Source organism: Culex pipiens, chromosome 1 (genome assembly GCF_016801865.2).
Source record: "Culex pipiens pallens isolate TS chromosome 1, TS_CPP_V2, whole genome shotgun sequence".
In the NCBI taxonomy this organism is placed as follows: domain Eukaryota; kingdom Metazoa; phylum Arthropoda; class Insecta; order Diptera; family Culicidae; genus Culex; species Culex pipiens.
In genome coordinates this window covers 56,351,963-56,368,734 of record NC_068937.1, presented here as the reverse complement: position 1 = coordinate 56,368,734, position 16,772 = coordinate 56,351,963, and the positions used below count along the sequence as shown (strand labels likewise).

The 16,772-nt window shown below is 39.8% G+C and overlaps 1 protein-coding gene and 1 long non-coding RNA gene across 3 annotated transcripts in view; both read right to left on the bottom strand.

The window, feature by feature from the left end:
- LOC120426454 (death-associated protein kinase related) overlaps positions 1-16,772 on the bottom strand; it is a 163,937-nt gene that overhangs the window by 126,784 nt on the left and 20,381 nt on the right. The gene's annotated exons all lie outside the window — the stretch shown is intronic.
- Positions 978-3,214, bottom strand: LOC120432072 (uncharacterized). Its single transcript, XR_005608010.2, has 4 exons — positions 2,733-3,214; positions 2,304-2,618; positions 1,993-2,242; positions 978-1,931 (listed from the first exon to the last, which is right to left on the bottom strand). It is a non-coding gene; the product is annotated as an uncharacterized LOC120432072 (long non-coding RNA).

The window sequence follows — 16,772 nt, the reverse complement described above, 5'->3', positions numbered from 1 at the left end:
CATATGAGACTGAGAATGATTTGGGTAAGGCAGTTTAACATATTAAATGGACACTTTTACTTTTAGTGCATTTTTTGGTTGAAAATTTTTGCTCGGGGGACCCCTTAGATCCCATTTTCTGGTGATAATTTTATCATATTCGTGTTCCTAAGACAATTTCACAACAGAAACATGCAGAAACATGTTTATTTTCATCTATTTTAACCATTTAAAAAATGAATGCTAAAAAAATAAGAAGCTGCTTTTTTCTAGTGTCATCTAGTATCCTTGGAAACGAACTTGATTTTTAATATATGTTAAACGAAGATTATTTTGAACTGATGTGATCATTCATCAAATAACACAGTTTTACAATTATTATGCGAAAGTATGTCTACATAATTGATAAAATAAGATGAGGTGTCCGGATGTCGAAGCATGAACTTTTTAGTCTGAATTAAATTCTTCTCAGCCATGCCTTACTAATATTGCGGTCTTGGGCGCACATTTTGTTTCCTTCACTAGACAGATCAAATCGTTTCCACAACTTATCGACTGTCAATCATTTCAGAGCCTTCAACGATCTATACAATTAAGCAGATTTATATGTTGTGATGAGAGTTAACTTTATCACAAATGTTAATGTTATGGCAGGAAATCTACCTCAATAAAATGTCACGTCAAAAATTTAATTCCTTGAAACTTTGCTAGCTAATAATGTTGAGAGTTGTATTCTTTGACAAATTTGCTTTAAAATTTAGTGCAAGTCATGTATGCGTGGTTGGTAAAATTAGTTGGTCACAGGGATTTTAATTTTATTTAGCTGGTGTTTCTGTTTGGTTTTGAAATTTCAACTGCCTTGCAAAAAAAATGTGTCCCGATTTGCCCACTTCCTGCTGACCTAGAGTGCTCATATTTTGGCCAGATGCTAGTTGTATATGTGCAAACAACCCCTGAAAATTTCAGGCAGATTGTTGAGGTCCAAACGTCCCATACACGCAAAACAACCAATGCGAATTCTTTGATCATTGGTACCGAAATTTTGAGCATCGAATGGTCATAAACGATCATGATCATTCGATGCTCAAAGCGCGTTGACCATCCGATGTTCATCTTGCTTTGAATGGAATTTGACATTTCCTTTAATTGTGTGCGTGTCGCCCCGTGCAGCTTTTTGCTGTTTTCTCTATTCAACACTGGCGGCGCCACCGTACATTGCCGCTGCTGGGCAGTACCGCTTTTCGCCACTAGATGGCTCTGTTCAATGTTTTGTCACTAGATGGCTCTGTTTAATGAGTATTTTGGGTATAATTTAATTTATTTAAGAGAATGTTAATCAAAACAGATGTTTTTATTGCTTTAATTTCAAAATTAAACTAAATCAAACTGTTTACATTGAAAACAATAGATTTATTTTGTTTAATTTTCAAGTTAAAGAAATAAAAACATCTATTTTGATTAATATTCCCTACAAAACGAAATAATTGATAAAACGATAAATATTTTTTTAATTCAGCTTTTAAAACGAACGTTTAACAATCAATCTTTGTTACTCCAGTCATCGGCAAACCACTTTTCTAGTAGCAGAGTTGAAATCAACAAAATCAGGACTAATTGCTTAATCAATTGTTTTTGCCGTGTGGTCTTTGGCCGTTCGATTCCAGCGCATCGAAATTTTTCTGCCGGAACAGTCGGCCGTGCGGTACCGGTGGTTTTCATGCGAGCTTCCGCTTGGTCATGCTCGACCAGCACCAGATCGACCTCGATCGGTCGGAAGAACCACGCATAGGCACGCAAAACTTCCGCTCTGCTATCGGCGCCAGTCTATTTCATTCTGCTGCCACGCCATTCGATTTGTAATTTCAACACCGGTTCTTATAATTGTCCGGGACCAGTCCGGAGCGCAGTCAGGTTCTTGTGGGTCTGCATGTTCGAAGTGACTTGCTTAAGTTCTGTGTGAAGATAAGAAAGGTTTTAGAACTTTGTTCATATTCAGGGGATCTTCCTACATACCTTTGGCAATTTTCGTGCCATGGCTGCAGCTTTGTTTTTGCCGACCCAAACCAGTCCGGTGCTGCTTTATGTGCGCTTGAAGTTTCGCTAGTTAACCCACGGCCAGGTCCACTTCACGTGCTCCAAGATTCCAACTCTACTTCTTGATGTACGGACCGGAAGTGGGTGGCTCTTTCTGATGGCGGAGACGGCGAGGTCGCTTCTTAAGCAGGTTTTGGCCGGGGCGGGGTGCACAAACGAGAAATGCACGCTTTGGAAAGCGTGAAAATTGTGAGTGAGATTTATGTTCATAAGATGAACAATTTTCGTACCTTTTTGGTCGTACCTCTATGATCCCGGGAAGGAATGGCCATCACTGCTGGATGAAGATGTTAAGGAAGACGAAAACGATGATGATCCGTGCTGGTCCTTTTCGACCTTCCGGCGCCACTCTTGGACGAATGTCCTGTTAGCTTTTACCCGGTGCTTTCCGGATGTATTTCTTCATACAGGATTAGTCCTCGTGCTTGTACTGGCAGGACTTGAGGGCAAAGGGTGGGGCTTGGTGTTGGAGTGCGTTTGGGCGTGCGCCCGCTGGTTCGACTTGTCACGAAAACCATCTGGCAGACGTTGCACTTGAATGGCTTCTACACGTGAGCGTCCAGATGGTCGTTTGAAGTTGAGCGTGAAACGAAAATAGAGAAAATCGTACATGAGCGAAACGGTTACTAATAGAAGATCGTTGCGAGGAAGGGACCCACCTGTGTGCGTTCGGATGTGACCTCGGCGCGAAAAGCACTTGCCTCAGGTGGACACTGGCAGCCCTGGTTGTGCGTGCGCTCGCGTACTGCTGCTGCTAGAGTTGCTTTGTTGTTGTTGTTGGTGAACTTGCTGGAGTTGTTGTTTGCGTTTTTTTGTTCTTTCGCTGTTGCTCGATCAGACTGCTGGCGGACTTGAAGTCCGAGCTCGAGCACGTGCCCTGGCTGTTGGCATCGATGCCGGAGTCTCCACCTTCCTCTTTGTCCTGCTGCTACTGCTGCTGGACGACGATTGGAGCTGTTGGTGGAGGTTCTCTCGGTTGAATGCGATTATTTGTTGCGGGGGTTGTTGAGTTGCCGCCTCCGCGAGTCTGTGGCAGTGGAACGTTGACAATTTCTTCGTCCGAGTCGTCGTCCGCGTCCTTGTCGTCATCGATGTTGGCGCCCGGTTTGGTTTCGCCTTCGACTAGTTTGCGCTGCTGTTCGCGCTTTTCAGCCTTTCTGCGCTTCCTCCGTTCGCGTTGTTTGGCCGCGGCCGCTTTGCGAATTTCTTCGCGGCTTCTTTCGAGGTCGAATCCTTTGAAAAGGATCCATTTTTGCCCCATGTCGGAGCAGCGTTTCGACGACCTTCTCGTGACCTGCGGTTGCGGCCAAGATCAACGGCGTAAAGCCCTTCTTGTCCTTGTGTTCGATGTTGGTACCGCGACTGATGAGCAACTCGACCAGTTCTTCATGACCACCGGCATAGGCCAGGCCAGCGGTATCGTGGTTGGAATCGGTCTCCGAGTCCACGTCAATTTGACGCTCCTGGACGACGTTTCCAGCCGGGTTTTGAATGGGTGCCGGAGCGGGACTAACCTCAAACTGGTATCCTCCGGGAACGGCGGCCGCTGCGGCTGCACTTTGTTGATCTACCGGCGCCTGTCGTACTCCGGCCAGCCGGTTCTTCTCCTTGCGTGACTTGTCACTCTTTTTGGCTATCTTCGTGGGCATTCCTGACGCGTCAACCGGAATCAACGCCGGAGAACGTCCCGTTTGGGGCTGCTGCGTCCACGTTGAACACAAACTTGGGTTGCTGCTGCTGGCTTCCGTCCGCAGCCGTTACTTAGCCAGTTGCGCCGGGCGTGTGGTGGAGGACCGTCGCTCCGGATGCGGTCTTGGTGGCCTGATAAGGGGAGAAATAATTGGTTCGAAATTATCCTTAGAGCGAAAAGCAAGTAACGCACCTGCAGCTGACTCAGCAGCTGAAGCTGATCCAGCGAGATCTGCTGGTTTGGGTTGAACGTCATCAGTCCGGGTGCGGCTGCAGAAGCCACACTTGCTCGGCGTTCGCCAGGTTCAGGTTACCAACCGAGTCGTCCTCGGCCGGCGACAACGTCCCGGATGTCACCAGCTGGTTCTGGTTGAACGAGTTTATGCCGATCAGGTTCGCGTACGCGTCAATGTCCTGGCAGGTGAAGTTAGCGGCCATTTCCTGTTGATTCAGTGTACTCGTAATTAAATTAAGCAAGAATTTCAAAGCGTTGACTGCCTTACCTGCAGCGCGACCGGGATGTCGGTTCACAAAAAAAAATAAGTTTCTGATCTTAACACACTGAAATTTAAATTTTAATGAAAGATCCGGAAAATTACGGATTTATTCCGGGCAACACAAAACGTTGCGCTAGCAAAAAAAAACTCCAACTGTCAAACGCGATGAAGGAGGAATCCCCGCTATTGAAACAAAGTTAAAGAAGAAGAGAGCAGCTCGATAGGGAGGTTCACACATACATTGAAATAAGTTTTAATTGTGTTGGTAATTTTTACGAAATTTGAACGTTCGATGTTCAAAGGTTTGAACATCGGATGGTCAAAGCCGAATGCGCATCCGATGTTCACCGGAATATGTTTGCGTGTACAAAGGGGTATGCCCTGTTTGTGGACTCGCTCTTAAATACCGGTTATGAGCTCGATTGGACAAAACCTTAAAAACCCCAGTACATTTTTCATTCGATGCTTCAGGGTTTGCTCAAATATTACGTCCAGAGATTTTCTGGATTTCAGGATCTGTGTTAGGGAGTTTGGCGCTGTTGCATACAAGTAAAAATTGCATGCAATATGTGGGAGTAGCAAACAGCACTAATTCTCCATACAAACTTTTTTTTCGGCCCTTCTAAATATTTTTGAAAAAATCATTGAGCACTTGTTACTGGGGATCAAAAACTTCATGCTTCTCCTCGAGTTGGGCCTGCGCAGAAATTTGGTTGATTAGTGTAATGATAGCTGATTCCAAAACTCTGTCAAATTTCAACAATTTCTGCCAGTTACCGATTCCAATCGGGCATTTCGATCAAGATCTTGTCGTTGGAACAGCTCGATTGGAAGAGATATTTCACCACTCCATATAGGCATCCTCTCGTTTCGATAGAGTAATTCTTTCGGTCATCCATTGTGGATTTAGTTATTTTTTCTAACTTATGAAATATTACCAAAAAAATTATCTTATTCTGTGAAATAAGATTTCCGACCCGCAGTCATTGCTCTGGGGTCATTCTCCGGCATCATCCGGAACGACAACTACCAACTAGCAGTACGATGATGCGTTGCAATGTCGAGGGCATAAGTACACACACACACACACGTGCGAAATTACGTGCGAGAAACGGTTCCGCTCTCCGATGCTGTGTTGAAGTGATGATTTTCGCGCGATCACTCTTTTTCCTTTTATTGTTGTGCAAACATCTGACGTGGCTGCAGCACATTTCCACATATGCCACACGACCAACAGCGCGGCGATGCCATTGACATTGACATTTTTGTTTGTCGTCGGTTTTATTCGTTTTGCACGTCGTTGGCCGCTGGCTGCACCTTGTTAACTGTAGAGATAGACACCGATTGTTTGACAACTTGCTAACATGTATTGGATGAATTCTAGATTAATGTTTCAAAACAACCAATGAACCATGGGTTTCCTATGTTCATAAGACCTTTTGAAAAAGTAAGCGAGAATTGTTAAATTTAGGTTGATGCCAGTTTGTCATGTACCTACTAAACAGTAACCCTGTTACTTAAACAAAAGACTAACTGCCAAACCAGCGGTGTCATACTTTGTACCGTATGCTGCTTGCGTGCTCTCGCGCCGAGCGCGGGAGGAATGAACTGCTCACTAGCGTGGTTCACGTTTCTATGAAAAAGACAAAAGTTGTTATTTTGTCTTGCATCAACCGGAATTTCGTTCTTTTATGTCCCCAGAAGCACTCCTGAAAATTTGAGCCCATTTGGTAAGGTCTAGGAGCTCCAGTTTTAATTTGAAATTTATATGGGATTTTGATTTATTTTCCATGGGAAACTATCTTTTTTTACATTGTATTAGGAATTTTTTTTATAAATCGATGAAATGACTTGATTCTTATAGTAGGAGATAGGTTTTGAACTGGGGAACAACTTTGTAGAACATACCAACAAGCTAGGAAGTGACCCTTTAAAGATACAGATACTTTTAGATGGTGGCTTTTGAAGGGGCCAGCCACCATCTAAAAGTATCTGTATCTTTAAAGGGTCACTTCCTAGCTTGTTGGTATGTTCTACAAAGTTGTTCCCCAGTTCAAAACCTATCTCCTACTATAAGAATCAAGTCATTTCATCGATTTATTAAAAAAAATTCCTAATACAATGTAAAAAAAGATAGTTTCCCATGGAAAATAAATCAAAATCTCATATAAATTTCAAATGAAAACTGGAGCTCCTAGACCTTACCAAATGGGCTCAAATTTTCAGGAGTGCTTCTGGGGACATAAAAGAACGAAATTCCGGTTGATGCAAGACAAAATAACAACTTTTGTCTTTTTCATAGAAACGTGAACCACGCTACTGCTCACGTGTGGGTGAATCCGGCCGGTTGTTATGGTTCTCCTCAGGTACCAACTACACCTTGCCAGCTCAGATAAATGTGGCGAAATGTGTCAACGACAGGCATCGCTCTTGGGTTGGTTGGCAGCACTTGAACTTCCGCATATTTTCTTCGGGGTTGTGGCACGCACACGCCTCTCTGGCGTTCTGTTCTGTTCCTCCAAGTCCTTCACCCGCGCCGCAAGACATCGGTCGTAATCAATCGGCACGTCCTGTTCTGTAGTCACTCGTGGGGTGTTGCTGCAGCAGCAGAGTTCAAGTGTAATAAAACTTGACAGCGAAATGTCTCACTTTGCTTGCGCGCGCACATCTGGTTGGAAGCAGCAGCAGTAGCGGGTAATGGTTCTGGTATCGTTGAATGGTTCCAGGAAGTGACACTTTTTTTTCCTCATGCTTTGTGTGCATGCACTCTGCACTGTGTACTGTAATGTAGAATGTAGAAAAGCATCATCGTTCTCTGGACAGCTGAACACCAAAACCAATCTGCATGTCAATTAATTGTTCTGCAGTTATAACTAAGCTCGACGTCATAGTAACGAAAGAGATAAGAATTAATCATAAATTTGCAGGCGAATAGACATTCATTTGTCGACATACTTTTTCCACTATTTTTGTTATGGAAATTTGAATTGGCCCACACTACGTTACGACTAGGCTTAGAGATTTTTCACGCGAAAAATGGCAAATTTCACGGGGACCTTAATTTTAAAACATCAAATTTCACGGAAATTTCGTGGAATGTGAAACAGCTTAAATAACTGAAAAAATCTTGAATTAAAATTATAGAAACTACTTCTTATGCTTCATTATATATTATTTTTAAAAAAAACTAACAGAAAAATCACTAACTGCGACAAAAAAAAACTATATCTAATTTCTAAAAAAGTTTCCTCGTGGTTTATGAATGGGCCCAGTAAAAATATTATTTAGTGGTTTTCACCTGACTATTCAAAAAAACTAAATAAAAAATCAATAGGCAAAAATAATTAAATCAATAACGAAATATACAAAATATTATTCAATATCAGAACAAAAAAAAGTGGTAATTTTGACCTTCGACGGAATTTATTCACCCAAATAATCAAATTTCGTGAAAATTAAATTGAAATGTTTATAAAATATGACTCTAACACCTAACACTACCAAGCTTGAAAAAAAGGGGGAATTTATATGGAAATTCACCCTTTTACTCGAGCTTGGGGGTTTCGGGTGTTAAAGTTCAAAAACTACTTATTAAATCCTGAATGCGAATGAAAATCTGCGAATGAAAATCTTTCTAAAATTAGTTATTTTCTTAAAAACTAATAAACTATCTTTGTGATAACTTGATGCTTCCAAAAATATGTGTTTTAATTTAACTTATTTTTGTTAACATCATTTAAATATTCGCAGCATTCACTTCTCAATAATTATTGTAACAATTTAAAGTTAATTAAATCTAATAAAATTTTCGTAAAAAGTCTTAGTGGATGAAATATTTATCATGTTGTTATTTCAATGAATTGATTTGAGAAAATTGATAAATTTTACGGGATTTCACGGAAATCATCAAGTTTCACGAATTTCACGCTGTCCGCGAAATCGTGAATATTCACTAACCCTAGTTACGACAATTTAAAATAATCTGTTAAAACTGGGACCATATTACGAGTTTAATTTTTGTGATTCAAACAAACGAAGGGATTTTTCATAGCGTGAAATTTTCTTAAAATAAATATTCTTAAAGCCACCTGAGGAACTCAATTTTTTTAATTTGATATATGAATTAAAATAGATCCATTTTTGTATTTGTGTATTAGTAGTATTTAATTGTTAGTACTACTTATCGTTGTTTTTTATTTAGATTTTTTTCGGATAGAAAATCTTAGATTTTTTTTTTATTTTAGATGTTTCAAAATGCTTGTGAGACAAATTTTGATGGTTTTTTAAGCAGATTAAGATTGACATTGAACAAAAAGTTACTTCCTAAACTTTCAAAGAAGGTACAATCTCTTCTATCATTAGGCAAAATGTGTCCTATCCAAACCGGTAAATCATCTGTTTTAAGTAGTTAATGATTCCGCTAAACGTTTTTTGTTTGTTTCGCCTCTTCCTACATGTGTCAGCTTGACAGCCAAAGAGAGCGTATATATTTTGTTTTGCGTCAGCGATCATAAAAACCGTCGCTCAAAACAGATGTTGGTGGAATACAGAATGGAACGATCGCATGTCAAGCCTGTCAAAATTAAGTAATTGTGAACAATACCGAAAATGCTCTGTTTTTTTGTGTCTGTTTGTCTATTTTGTAGTTTATCCGAAACTAATTAATTTAACGGTGTCATTGAACTTTGGCTAAACGTTCTGTTACAGGATTAAGTAATTTCCTCACAATTACGGAACTTCAAGGCCACTGAACAAGCGCCCCTCGGTCGCGCATAACTCAAATCAATATTGTGTAACACACAATTTGGATGATGTCACAATTTGTCTCCCGTGCTTGGGCCACATTTATGGCAACCGTGCCGGGCTGTCCACAGACCCAGCGGGGACTCACGCAGAGCCAATTTTATTTATGTCCAGCTCATCCAGTTCGAGGTTCTTGCGCGCCGTCTCCACGCGCCATGCTGACATAAAGCGACTGCCAGTTTGGTTTCTTCTTTTTTCGTTTTTTTTTTCTAAAAGAGAATTATTATGAAGAAAAAGTATAACTCGCACACGTCTTCAATTTGGAAAAATAACAAGAAGTGGAAAAACAAAAACTTGCAATTGTTTATTTAACTGTTTTTTTTTTGCTGTACCGTAAACTGGGGTGACTTTGATAGCCCGGGGTGACATTGATAGAAATTTGATTTGGCTACTATTTTTGATACATCCAATGTAACAGTCACATTTTTCATATATGTTCGATAATAAGCTTTCCCTTAATGTTTACATACTCAAAATTCTCAAAAATGTTTAAATATTAATTTGACGGGCATTTGAAAAACCTATCAAAGTCACCCCGGGCTATCAAAGTCACCCCAGTTTACGGTATTCGTTTTTGTTTGGTTTTTCGAATTATCTCTCAGTGCAATTCACCCTGGCCAAGTGGCAGTAAAGTGGCGACGACGGGTTGGATCGCTTTTGTTGGCCTTTGTAGCGTTTGCGAGTTGTGCTGGGAATTCATAAAACAAAACCCCAAGCCAGGCAAGGTAAAAGTCGGACACTTTCCGGCCGGCGGCTTCGTCAAACTGGTGCAAATTCCAAGTACACAAAACAAACGGACTGGAATGCTAAACGATGGTTTTGGAAGAAAAGAACGAAATCGCCTAACAAGATGGACCTCAAATGGTTATGATTTAAGATATACCTGGGAGAAATCAACCAAACTGCTAACAGTTCCTCGATTATATTGAGACCACAATGTCACACTAAAAGAATTAAATATAAAATATATTATCAATTTCATACGAAGCCAGCATGTTCAAATTCAAAAGTTCTCCGAAATGGTAAGTTCTGAAATAATTATACTCACAGTTTTTTTTTTATCTAGCGATAAAAATAATCTTTGACGAGTAAGGGTGTAAAAAGATCAATAAATAACTTTAAAACCAATCAAATCCAAAGAACATACTTTAAAGCGCGGTCGTTGATCCAGATCCTTCCCATAATGAAATTAATTCCCCTAATTGATAAAATTTTCTCGAAAAAGAACACTACAAAAATTAATCACTCACGAAATTTTATGGCTCATAAATTCAGTTATGCCCGTAAAATCGTCCCAATCAACGCGCACTCCCAAAGTCGCCATCTGAAGCACCAATTTTCTGAATAGTTTTAAGGAGGGGGAAACGCGATGGTTCGATGACCCACTTTTCACCGATTAATTATCTGCTGCTTATTTTCTGCGGCCAGAATAGGTTCCTAAATCACGGGGGCCAAAACAATAGAACTCTTAACCCGCGGGTATTAATAAGTTTTACGATCCGGTGCCGGCTATAAAAATAAACGTTCAGGTCCGTAAAATGTTGGGAATTTCGGTGTGTGGTATCATTATTCCTGGTGGTGTGCTTTCTCCGGTGGAATCTCACCCCCGGAATCTTCTCCTCAGAATCTCTCTGAGGAAAACTGGTGCTCCGCTGACAGCTGCCGTGGTTTCTGCGGTCGAGAATCAATCAAGATTAGCTTCGAGAGGTGGTCACAGAATTGGCGCGTGTTACCTCTGGCTGTGGAAGCTCGCGACCAATAAACTCGATAATAGACCTCACCACGTTAATAATAATTATCGGTGGTTCCCTTCTGCGCACATCTGGGAAGGGGTACATCTTTTATGTCAGAAAAAAGATGTAATTTTACCTCTGTAAATGTGTAATTTTACCACTTTTCTGTTGTAATGTCACTTTTTCGGTCTAAATTGAGGTAAAATTACATCATAAAAGAGGTAATATTCAACCTTCCAAAATTAAAGCTTCCAAATTTACATTTTTTTTTCTGTGTATATGAAATACAGCCTCAACAAATTTGATAAAAGCATTCAATTGCCCCTGTTTGCATATGCATTTTCATAACGTTATTGTTATTGTTGCAGTTTGGTTAAAAAAAGTGTGTTCTTCCAGAAAAAACGCATATCAAAGATCAAAGATCCGGCCTCAACAAAGTGTATAAAGAGCATTGAAGTGCTCATAACTTTTAATAGGGTTGTTAGATTTTCAATTTATTTGGCTCATTCGAAATGTCTTTCAAATACCATTTGAAAACAAAGGGGTTTGAAACACATTTTAGCTAAAATCGAATGAGATCCTGGGTAGGTAGAGTACGTAAAGGAGGCTCAGAAAAGAACTTCATTTTCGATATATTTCATAGTCTTTCCTAATTGAGGCGAGGAAGGCCAAAACTCTATTAGGAACACCAGATAGTTGAAAAAATACATAAAACAACAAAAATTAAGTTGTACATACTACATACAAAAGTTGCTCGAAATAAAATCAAAACTTTCGGTTATTTTCTGAAAACATTTGGGCAATACAGGGTTGATATCTGGAGTTTTTTTAAAAAGGTCCAAAAAACCAAATTTCTTGTTTTTGCTTTTTGGGTGTTTTTGAAACCGAGTCAGGGGTATTAAAAAACACCCTAAAAGCAAAAACTGAAAATTTGGTTTATTGGACCTTTTCAAAAAAACTCCAGATATGTGATTATCTACAGTTGAACAATGTTTTTTTTTGTAAATATTATTATATTCTTCCGAATTTATTTGTTTTTTTTTTATTGAAAAAAAACTTAATATTTATCACAAATTAATGTTTCAAGTTTAGACCTTTTTTTTAAGAAATATCGGATGTTGAGGCAAAAAAAAACATTTTCGTCAAGCTTTTCGACCTATTCTCGTCACTTTTCATCAACAATAGAGAGTTGCTTGCTCACTTTTATTTGAGCTATGTACACCCAGAACTGGACATCGGCATACGAGAGGATAAAGAGCACGGTTTGGTACGCAGCAAAAAATCCGATGGTAAAATCGCATGCACCTTCGTCAAAATAAACACTTAATATTACACACTGCATGTAAAATTTTTGCAAATGGCAGAAGTGCGGTGCTTCGGTGGACGCGCAGTCCTGTTTTTTCGTGATAATTTTTGTCTCTTTTGTGTCGCTCTTTGTGTGCATGAGGTGATTGGGCATAATAATTGAATAATGCCATCAGAAGTGCGGTGCTTCGGTGGACGCGCAGTCCTGTTTTTTCGTGATAATTTTTGTCTCTTTTGTGTCGCTCTTTGTGTGCATGAGGTGATTGGGCATAATAATTGAATAATGCCATCAGAAGTGCGGTGCTTCGGTGGACGCGCAGTCCTGTTTTTTGTGATAATTTTCGTCTCTTTTGTGTCGCTCTTTGTGTGCATGAGGTGATTGGGCATAATAATTGAATAATGCCATCAGAATTGCGGTGCTTCGGTGGACGCGCAGTCCTGTTTTTTCGTGATAATTTTTGTCTCTTTTGTGTCGCTCTTAGTGTGCATGAGGTGATTGGGCATAATAATTGAATAATGCCATCAGAATTGCGGTGCTTCGGTGGACGCGCAGTCCTGTTTTTTGTGATAATTTTCGTCTCTTTTGTGTCGCTCTTTGTGTGCATGAGGTGATTGGGCATAATAATTGAATAATGCCATCAGAATTGCGGTGCTTCGGTGGACGCGCAGTCCTGTTTTTTGTGATAATTTTCGTCTCTTTTGTGTCGCTCTTTGTGTGCATGAGGTGATTGGGCATAATAATTGAATAATGCCATCAGAATTGCGGTGCTTCGGTGGACGCGCAGTCCTGTTTTTTCGTGATAATTTTTGTCTCTTTTGTGTCGCTCTTTGTGTGCATGAGGTGATTGGGCATAATAATTGAATAATGCCATCAGAAGTGCGGTGCTTCGGTGGACGCGCAGTCCTGTTTTTTCGTGATAATTTTTGTCTTTTTTGTGTCGCTCTTAGTGTGCATGAGGTGATTGGGCATAATAATTGAATAATGCCATCAGAAGTGCGGTGCTTCGGTGGACGCGCAGTCCTGTTTTTTGTGATAATTTTCGTCTCTTTTGTGTCGCTCTTTGTGTGCATGAGGTGATTGGGCATAATAATTGAATAATGCCATCAGAATTGCGGTGCTTCGGTGGACGCGCAGTCCTGTTTTTTCGTGATAATTTTTGTCTCTTTTGTGTCGCTCTTTGTGTGCATGAGGTGATTGGGCATAATAATTGAATAATGCCATCAGAAGTGCGGTGCTTCGGTGGACGCGCAGTCCTGTTTTTTCGTGATAATTTTTGTCTTTTTTGTGTCGCTCTTAGTGTGCATGAGGTGATTGGGCATAATAATTGAATAATGCCATCAGAAGTGCGGTGCTTCGGTGGACGCGCAGTCCTGTTTTTTCGTGATAATTTTTGTCTTTTTTGTGTCGCTCTTAGTGTGCATGAGGTGATTGGGCATAATAATTGAATAATGCCATCAGAAGTGCGGTGCTTCGGTGGACGCGCAGTCCTGTTTTTTGTGATAATTTTCGTCTCTTTTGTGTCGCTCTTTGTGTGCATGAGGTGATTGGGCATAATAATTGAATAATGCCATCAGAATTGCGGTGCTTCGGTGGACGCGCAGTCCTGTTTTTTGTGATAATTTTCGTCTCTTTTGTGTCGCTCTTTGTGTGCATGGGGTGATTGGGCATAATAATTGAATAATGCCATCAGAAGTGCGGTGCTTCGGTGGACGCGCAGTCCTGTTTTTTGTGATAATTTTCGTCTCTTTTGTGTCGCTCTTTGTGTGCATGGGGTGATTGGTTTTATGTGATTAGGTTTTATTTTTTATGTTATTTTCTTTCTCTCCATTTCCTCAGTTTGATTTGCGATGCCTTTCCGTCGGGTCGTGTTTTTTTTTCGCGTTCGTCGTCGGTGTGTTTTTTGTTTTTTTTTCGCGTGCGTGTATGTGTGTAAAAGTGCGGCTGGTTCTGGTTGTCATCGATGACAATTGAGCCAGTCTTATTTGCGATGCCTTTCGGTCGGGTCGCAGGGTTTTTTCGCGTTCGTCGTCGGTGTGCAATAACAACAAAACCTTATCATACCATTTCAGCTCGATAAACATCGTAACTCGTCGTTCGCTTCGTTAATCAGTACCCCACTAAACATGAATCATGTAAAACTCGTAAAAACATCTCAATTAAAAAGTCAGACTGTTAAATTCTTCATCATTTAATTACAAATAATTTTGGTTCTATCTTTCCACAGCCGGCTGTCTAAGATAAATCCATTTCAATTAAAAGTTAACAGCCTTTAAACGGGAAATGACTCATCCGCAGCATCCGATTGCTTGCCTTGAGATTAAAACATAATACCTTTCAACAAACACTATGATTTTGGGTCGCATCATCATCTTCTATGGTGAATCCTGACCAAACACCCTATCCTACTAACAAATTTTCAGGTTCCTGGCGCTTGTGGGGTGTAAGCACAGAGTAAATCAGCTGCCCTAGTAGCAACCTGCGCTAACTAACATTCCCGTCCCTTAAAATCGAGATCTACAAACTGACATGGCGGGCGCCGTTGGTGGCCAATGACTGTTACCTATTCGCAACTGATCTAGCTTTGGCAATCATGGTGTTTTATCTTTTCAGCGCATTCATACATGCTGTTGATAAGGGAAACACCACTAGATCGTCGAAGCATATAATCAGTAGTGCTGAAAGGATATTACGGTTCTGTTCAGCAACGGAGGGGCAACCATGGGTGATCTCTCATGCTCACACTGCATGTAAAATTTTTGCAAATACAATAAAAATTACGACCGACGGGATTCAAACCCAGCACCAACTGTAAGGACTGGCGCCTTAGCCCACTCGGCCATCAGACCGATGAAAAACTGTAAGGATAAACGCATATATGAGCTAGGCATTCCGGTCAGGTAGGCTTCCCTTACTGATGAGCTACACCCAAAGTTAAAGAACGAGGGGATAGTCCTCACGAAAAGAAACGTGAGGAAAGTGCTATTTTGCGAGAGTATAGTCCTCTTGCGTGTTCATTCGTTCATTGGAACAGTTCATCCTACAAATGACCACCACTTAATCACCGAACCATGGTGGCCCATACGGCAAAGGCACAGTTCAATATGCCGAAGGTCTTGGGTTCGAGTATCGGTACCGGTACTTTTTTTTTTGATAGATGAACTTTTTTTGGAAAATGAACCCATGAGTAAACTACTCTCGTTAATTTCGGGATTTATCCTCTCAGTCCGCACACAGTACCATTTTACTACCGAATCGTGCTCTTTATCCTCGCGTATGCCGATGTCCAGTTCTGGGTATTTCAGGGTGTAAAATCACATAAAATTGCGTAAAATAAAGCAATATTTATTTTACACCCAGGCCTTTTACACGCAGATGGATTACTACTTTTTTAGCTGTGTAGTAAAATGGTACTGTGTGCGGACGGAGAGGATAAATCCCGAAGATACCGAGAGTACTCATGAGTTCATTTTCAAAAAAAAGGTCATCGATCAAAAAAAAGTACCGGTGCCGAGACTCGAACCCAAGACCTTTGGGGAAATGAACCGTGCCTTTACCATATGGGCCACCATGGTTAAGTGTCATTTGCCTATATAAGCCACTCAATAGGATGAACTGTTTCAATGAACGAATGAACACGTGAGAGGTCTATACTCTCGCAAAATAGTATTTTCCTCATGTTTCTTTACGGGAGGACTATCCCCTCGTTTTTGAACTTTGGGTGTATTACAGGGGTGCCCAACCTTTTGGCCCTGCGGGCCAGATCTGACTTTGCTAAACCAGTGGCGGGCCGCAGCAAAAGTTTGATAAATGTTGAAGATGTAATTTTTTTAAATTTAAGGTTCTTTCAAGTCTAGAGTTTTTTTTAAATGTTTTTTTATGTGTCCTATCAATAAATAAACTAGTGTTAGTTCATTACCTTGATTTTAGAAAGATAAACAAAGATAAATTTCAAAAATTTGTTTATTTGATTTATTTTTTTTGTTTAAAATTGTTTGGGTTTGTTTTGTTTATGAAAAAATATATTTTTGCTCGCTGATTTCTTTACTTATTTTGGACTTTTTAAAAATTCTAGAATTTTTTGCAGCAATCTTTATTTTCAGTATGACTAAATTGCTGTCTGTAAGCTTTTTCAAACAAAACTTTATCACTGCAAAGTTTTACTAAAAAAATACTTTTTTTTGTTTACCCACTTATTGAAAAAATCAATTTTAATCAAGTTCCTCAAAAAAGAAAAGCTTCAATTTGCAGTAAAATGGTACAAATTGTAAATTTTTTAATTAAATGTCTTTTGTGCAGTTTTAGACAGCGATACAAGTTTTTTTTTCATTTAACAATTTTACGAAATGGGTAATTTCGTTATCTTTCGCCATTTTACAGTTTATTGGTTGATTCTGAAACTTTCAAAAAAGAAATTACACGAGTAAATTAAAACATTATAAAAAATGCATTCGAAAGAAAAAATATTTCAAAATTACAAAGCCAAATCAAAATAATAGTTGAATTCACATCATTTTCCCGCAAAAAAATGGTCTCAAGTTTATTTTTTTTATTTAGACACTCAATTTTTTTATTTAATATTTCATGATCAGCGTTAGGGGCCGGTCATAGAACTATTTTGAAAAGTCGTCGCGGACGTTGGGCAAGCCTGGTGTATTACTTTGAAATAGTCAT